This window comes from Aptenodytes forsteri, unplaced genomic scaffold, assembly GCF_000699145.1.
Source record: "Aptenodytes forsteri isolate BGI_AS27 unplaced genomic scaffold, ASM69914v1 Scaffold93, whole genome shotgun sequence".
Classification (NCBI taxonomy): Eukaryota; Metazoa; Chordata; class Aves; order Sphenisciformes; family Spheniscidae; genus Aptenodytes; species Aptenodytes forsteri.
This window is the reverse complement of record NW_008794665.1, coordinates 11,729,859-11,737,798: the sequence shown is the minus strand read 5'-3', so window position 1 is coordinate 11,737,798 and position 7,940 is coordinate 11,729,859.

The following is a 7,940-nucleotide window of genomic DNA, read 5'->3' as shown; positions in this document are numbered from 1 at the left end:
ACCTTTCCGTGATACTCAACTGCCTTTAATGCGTCAGTCCCTTTATTCCTTTGGAAGTGGGAGAAATCCAAAACCCAAACAAGGCAACAACACTACACTCTTTATCTTTGCTTTCTTACAACACAACACAATTTAAGGGCAGAACACTTAAATTTTGATTTTAAGATCACAGGAAATGAGGTGCCATCATCTTTACATTCCTGGCATGATCTGCTTCTCAAATGAAAAGCTGGGATAATGATTATTATTTAAAAACAACACGGATGACAAAGGCAAAGTAGGAAATGCACTGTAAATGCAGAAAAAAAATTATCATGGCACCAACTGCATGTTTGTAAATGTATATGTGGACATAAAAAAAGAAAAACCTACTGAGTTATTGAATACAAATGAGCTTGGCAAGAAGAGTTTTTCCCCAAGCCATTGCATATTCCACAATCCTGTCACAAAAATGTCTTTCCTCCCACCTCTGACTTTCTGTTGTTGCTTTTCAACCAAAACAAAGTGAAAGGAGATGAAAAGATTGAAGAGGAAATGGTAAGTTATTTTCAAAGGCAATTTCTGTCGGGTTTTTTTTTTTTTAATCATGTACTGGCATGGTGATAAAAGTTACCAGTGTGTGCCCAGAATGATATTTGGTGATTTGTTTTACTTTTTTTTAGTTAAATAACAGCAATGTTCGTAACACAAGAATGCCTCTTTCCCAATTTCAGGAGGTCACAGACTGAAAAGAAAAAAAAAAAGAAAGAATAAAAAGTCCATTTTGGATGTCCTAGCCAGTACAAAGTGTCCAGCCTCCTTGAGCAGCCCTGCATGCCTCAGAAACAGGACAAGCAGCAGAAGCGATGCCATAATATTCATACAGGCATGAAATGAGCAACCCCAAAATTGAGCAAGCTGCTCAGCCTGGTTGTGCTTGTGAGTGGATACGGGATACCCAGCTAAAACCCTAATCAGTGCAGGATTAATCCCTGTAACAGTACTTTCCATTTTTTTTACCCAGTGAGTTTTGCAAGCAGCACCTAAAAGAGCTAGCTGCTGGCACGCGCATCATTTGCGAGCACACTATTTTTATTTCCTTTTGTTCCAGTGCATATTTTATAAGCTTATCTTATTTTGGAAAAGTTTGCCCTAAATGGTGCTTTTGTTTTCACACATGTTGCAGCTGTGAACGCAGGCAGGGTTGTGCTGTGGAAGAAATGTTCTGCACAATTTTTATTTTTATTTTTTTTTTAACACATGAGGAAATACTTTCTCCCAGCTTTTTAATCTTTTTCCCCATATCTTCTAAGCAAATGCTTGCTTACCAAGAACTAGCGCAGCCTGATTCTTACATAGACAATTGTGCCACAGAGAAATACAATTGTACTTTCTTCTGCTTTGGTGTATGGTTTTGCAAAGCAGGTGTATGGTCCTTCATGGGCTTGAGGTTTTTATGTGCAAATAGAGGTCTTGGTTGACTGCCCCAAAGCCTAAAATCCCACAGAAATCAAAACGGAAGAGCAAGAGCGTCCTTGAAATGAGACGTGCTAGAGCAATTTCCTTAACGGCAGCTGCAGTTTCCAAGCTTCCTCAGCTATAGGCATCTATAAATTCACCCCCAGGACTTCACAGGTTTGGCCATTTGTGGTTTGAAATCTCACCCTGGAAAGCTGCGGTCTTCTGGACACAAATGGAAGGTGCAGGAGGCAATGACGCTGCTTTGGGTTGTCAGTGCGACCCCACCACACACCCTTTAGTGTTTGCTCGTGACAGAGGAGCTGTGCTCGCATAGTGCAGCCTCCCTTAGCCATGACAGTCTCCGTATCTCCACCACCACACTCCAAATCTAGCTCTTGCCCTTCCAGCAGAGAGACGCCGGCAGAGAGCCCGTCCCGTCCCCTCCCTGATGTACGTTTCACTCTCTGGTTTGAAGCCTGGGTTGCAGTGATGAAGTAGCAAAGCAGGAAATGCTCTCGTGGGATGTAGAGCCTGGTTTGCTAGCACACCAGCAAGCACATCAATACCACTGGGATCACCCCCAAATTACCCACACTGATGAAAAAGGACCTTGCAGGTTTGGACCTGAGCTGCTAGAAAGGCTTGCTTTAAAGACCAGGTGATGATGAATCACTTGGATATGAAATCAAATGCAGATCTCCCATGATGGTGGGGATGAGCCCACCTTTATAATGAGAAGCCACCTCACTTTCTGCTGGTGTTGATCACGGGAACCCTACTTTTCCACAGCTTTTCTCAAAGAAATACAGCACATTCAATTAACAGCTTCAGTCCATCTGAGTATTACACATGTTCATGCCTTAAAGAATGTGTAACAGCATTTTATAACAATATCTAATAGAGATTAGGCCTAGAAAAGAACTCAGTGTAATCCTGTTATATAAGAGCAAGGATATTTTGCAGGCTATAAATCAAATGCTCCCCACAACAGAAAGCTCCTTCATTACCTTGTAAGCCAGATAAACACTCCAAAAAAGCTTAACTACAAGGTATATGTTGTCATAAATAATACACAAATCAAAATTTAATTGCTAGCAGCCTGCCTGTTTGCTTGTGGTCATGCAGCCTCCCTTTCTTCCACACAGAGCATGTGCAAAGCTTTTAGAAACTCCATGCATTAAAAGTGCAATTATGGAAACAATTTATAATCAATACATGGTTATTAGGGTAACCTGCATGTATGGGATATTTTGTAGTAATTGTAATCCCGACAGTCCTTTCTGAAAGCAAAATTTGCATCTTGGTTTTTCCCTTTCAGGTTTCAGTCCCAGCAGTGCCACCTACTGCTGAGATAACTTTGAAAGCTGAATTTATTACTTCCTTGGGGGAAAATTTTCAGAGACCATTATCTGCAGGTGGAACACAAGCTCATAGGAAAAAAAAAATTGGTTGCAAAAGCTCAACAATCTCTGATTAAAATCTCCCCATCTATTCATGGCTGAGACCAAAAGGAAAAAAAAGAAAAGAAAAAAAACCCAGAAATCCCTCATAATCTCACATTGCTGAAACCAAGTGTTACCCTGATCATTCCTCATTCACTCATGATAATTCATTACTCAGCTGGTGGGAATTGTCCCAGCTCCAGTGAATACCATGGAGTTATACCAGCTGCTATGAGCTGAACTTCTGGCCCAGAATTGTTAAGAAAAAGGTGTGCAGAATTATTTTTTTTATTTTGGAAATGAAAATAAATTACTTCTGCCAGCAACACCTACAGCCTTGCTTATTTCTTAGTGATAGGAGGTTAGTTCACTCTTCTAAGAATGACTATTAAGTAATTTGGTTAGTGAAGGACATGAAGGACAGCTGAAGTAGGATCTCGGCATCTCTGGTATAAGTGCAAGGGATGTGGAGGTTCTGGCATGGTTTTACCAGACCACTGCTGGCAAGGGAAGAGGTACCAAGGATAGGCTTTAAGATCCTGAAAACAAGGAAAGACTACCAAAATGGTGTTTGTTTGGAAACAATCTGAGATATTTTTCAGGTTAAAATGCATCCTCCTCAGGTGGCACCTTGGAGGTGTTTGTGTCTCATTCTTCTCCAGTGCCGCATCTCCTTCCCATAAAAATAGCCTGTGGGTTGGAGTACCTCCCCCTGGATGCCTGTTTCCAAGCCAAAAGGGATATTTGGCTCTGCTCTGGGAAGTTCGGTCTGACTAAGGAGCTTCAGCTGTGGGGAAGAAGGGTACAAAACACTGTGCTGTACCTAAGGCTGAGGCTTAGGGTTGCTTCCAGCAGGGCATTTATTACAGGGTAAGGAGTGGAAGGGAACAAGCATTTCTTGGCTGAGAATGTCAATTTTGCAAACTGTTTTGCTATTAAAATAAATTTTTAAATAACACCACTCTGGAATTTATTTATATATTCATTTAAGTGAAGAGAGATGTTTCTCCAGTGTTATCTTCACAGCATGCTACAGGTGAGGTGAAGTCCCACCGAACCTGGCAGACACTCCTTGTTTAGGCAGGAGGAGGTGAGCTGTATTTTGCAATAAGATGGCTGTAAGAACAAGACTGTGACACAAAACAGGGTCACCTGAAAGGCTGGAGAGACAGTAAGTGATTTGGGTGAAGAGGGTTAGCTTGGAGTTGATGGCAAATGCTGGGGAGCGGTAGGTATTTGGCAGGGCTGCATTATTTACAAGCAGACAGACACTGAGAAGAGAGCAACAAAACTGTGGAAGCAGTGGGAAAAGCACGGCTAGCCTGACTGTGAGATGAAGTCCAGAGAGAGGATGCTGTGAGGTGAAGGGCTTGGTGAAGAAAATCTTGAAAGTTTTCAGAAACCTGTGGTTTTCCTCCCTGATGTATCCTTATTGCCTGTCACAGCAAGAAAAGCACAAGAGAGAATGGAGATGGCCAAGCACCATCAGCGAAGCCCTCGCCCTTCGCAGAGGGTGCTGTGGGCAGGCAGGGAGGCACGAGTGAGCAGGACTGGAGGGGATTGCACAGCGGGTGTGCATGCAGAAGAGGGAGGCGTCTGCTTTGAGGTAAGGGTTGTGAAGAGAAGAGGTGCTGTTGTGTCTGTAAGACGAGTAGTGGAAATCTTGGGATGGGGACAGGAGTTATTGTCATTAGATACAGCTAAACACTGCTAAGGCACGCTGCCTGCCTTAATCCAACCAAGCCGTGATGCTGAGGGCTGAGCTCTGCCTTACTGCACACAACTGATGCTGGGAAGGTCCAGTGTAGAGCCGGTTGAATGCTCCCTTCCCCCTTGCTGTTGGCCTGTTGGTGTTTCTAGTACAACCCTGCGGATCATCACCGTGGGATCTCCCTGGACTGGCACATCACCCAGTGGCTTTCTTAGTGAAGCCTTTTCTAGCAGAAGATGTATGATCCGATAAGGTTGCAGGTTACGGCAGCTCACCACAGTGATTGCCGCTATCTCTGGCTGGTTTGGTTTTGTTTTGTTTTTTTAATGTGACGTGGCAGTAAAATTTACACTAGATCACCTTGTTGCATGAAGGGGGCTGCAGTGTTTGCAGCCTGCTATGAACTGCCCTAAAGCTGTCTGTATTGTCTCCTGGAAACATGCCTGAACCAGGCTTTTCTCATCTGACTTTGCTTACATTTGATTTCTACTGGAAGTAAATTTTCTTAGCCCTCTCTTCCGTTTTTTTTCAGCACCTGAATTTCCCAAGACCCAGCAACCTGGTCACGATAGGGTTGGTTTTTTTGTCTTTTTAGGTTGCCTGTCCTTAACTCTAAGTACTCAATGTTTTCCTACACCCAGCTGTCCAATTTGACATCTGGGACTTGTTTACTACCCCTTTTCCGTGCAGATTTTATAATTTTAATTTATCTTTCCCCCAAAGTGACAGGGCAAAACAATGAGATAGGAACAGGGAGAACATCTGTCCTATAAGATAAACTTTTGGTAATATATATTGGGCTTTATGCAAATCTCTATGAATACTTCAGCATAACCACATGCTTCTTCCCACCTTAGCAAGCACCCTCCATCACAAGCCAAAAAACAATTTTATGAAGAATAGTTAACAGTCAGTTGTTGTTTTGAATTTCTTTGGTGTCAGTATGACCTTTTTTTTGTAGGTGGGCAGAGAAGGATGAGGTGGAACAGGAGACACATGGAAGGTTCCCACCATCACTGGAAGCACCCAACTTAGGAGCCTGGGACAACACTGGGTGCACTGACCGTCTTTAGAAGATCCTCACCTCCCAGTAGGGACCATGAAGCCTGGGATGGTGAGGCTGCTGTTTTACACAACCTGGTGCAATGGGAAGAGTCTGTCTGCTGGGAAATTTATTGATGTTCCACACTGATATCCCCTCACCCACTCTGACGGGAATTGGTGATGCGCACCCCAAAGATACTTTTGCTTGACTTTCTGGGTATCAGCTAGACTGCTTATCCTTCCAGCCAAATTAGTCCTTTTCACTGCATTTCTCAAACGCACATCCAAGACCCTGCATTTGCCAAATGAAAAAAAGGGTTGATGGGGGAATTCTTTTCTGGGCTTCTTACAAGAATGGTTCCAGCACCAAGTGAAAAATAAACTTTAAAGCATAATTTACCACTGTCCTTTCAAGTCTGCTCATTTGGCCCTGGCTAAATGTTTCAACCCAGAATATCTCCAGCTGCTCCCTTGCCTGTGAGAGAACTTGAATTTCAAAACACCCCCTTCGTACACCCTGTGTCTCTGCTGGGATCCCAGCTCTGGTCCACGGGATTAAATCTGGACATCATTAAATTCTGCTGATTGGTGACAGAAATGCCTTCAGAAAGCAGTGCTGAGCAGCTTCTTAATATTGTTTTTGTGGTGATAGGGAGGCAAATGTCTTTTGCATTGGCTAGAAAAAGCAGTTTGTGTCATTCCTAGAAGCACTTTATTATTGAAACACAGCTCGGAGTCATTCTTTACAGGCTGGTTGCCAAAACTTCAGCAGAAACAGAAAAGCTTGCAAATAATTAGCTAGACTGTCTCTAGCAGGTGTCACTTTGGAATTCATTGTTGATGATAATCCTCAAAGATTGCAGAGAGGTCATCTGACTGGACAAAACAGGTCCACTATTCACATTTTCCTTTGCAAACAACCACTCTCCTCGCTAATGCACCAGCTCTGATAGGAAGCAGCTTGAAAAAAACATCTGCAATTTCAACTACAGGGTAAAGAAAGAAATCGCTCTTTTTAACTTGGGGGGGGGGGGGGGAATCCCCCCCCTACCCCCAAACAAATCAATACAATGTCTTGAATCAGGAAAGGATGCTGTGTAATTGGAATACAGATCCTGCATGAAACCCCGATTCTAGCATGAGGTATTTAATACTTTCTGCCACAATAAAAGAAGAGAATTAATGGACTCAGTGGGAAATCTAGATGGCATTTAGCTCTGAATCAGACTATTATTTTACACTTGGCATTGATAGGAGTCAAAATGAGGCCACAAACCCAAGACTTTCTCAGCTCCTTGTGAGTGCCAATTCCCTTTATATTCCCATGATCCCTGTTTGGAGGCTTCCCTTTCTCCAGCTCTCAATCACAGCAGCAGCAAGCTGAAGTAATAAATTATGAAGAAACTTCAGGCTAAATGTGGGTAAAAAATGCATGCATTTTCTCTCTTTTTAAATATGTGGCTACTGCACATACATGTAAGATGTGGCTGACAGATTATAAAATATATGGTAAAAAGGCAGATGTTTATTACAGAAAATATATTCTATGAATGCATGCATTACCAAAATGTGCTGCTTGCCCTATGAAGGAGGGATTTTTTTCTCATTGCTCTGATTTTTAAGGCATGCATGTGTATTCAGGGTGAATTAAATGGGGACAAGATCTCAACAAAGTTTTGCACTTTCTAGGGACAAAAAGCTGGTAAATTTTTGCAATCTTTTTTTTTTTTCTTCTTTTCCCCAATATTAAAAGAGCCTGTAAGAAATGGGGCAGGTGAGGAATGTTCATGAGTAAAAACAACATGGGCAACTCTCCAAATCCATCCTAGAGTTTATTTCCAAGGGGAAGATTTATTTGCAAGGCGTCTTGATCATCAGCCATCTCAGAAGCCATCACTGCAGTGGTCCTCAGGACTCCTTGGATGTATCAAAAGGGCTGTGTTGCTGTTGCTCTCCAAGCTCAGCATTATGCTGACTGTAAACCACATAATACTGCATGTAGAAACCATTATTTATAAACATGTCTGATGAGTCCTCATGATACCTTCAGAAGTTAGTGGTCCTCAGGACTCCTTGGATGTATCAAAAGGGCTGTGTTGCTGTTGCTCTCCAAGCTCAGCATTATGCTGACTGTAAACCACATAATACTGCATGTAGAAACCATTATTTATAAACATGTCTGATGAGTCCTCATGATACCTTCAGAAGTTTTCTGCTAAGAAAAAAAGGAGGGTAATTGTCATAGGCGAGTCCCCTCTTTTGGGCTCAGAGGGGCCCATAAGGCGAGCGCGCGCGTACTCCGC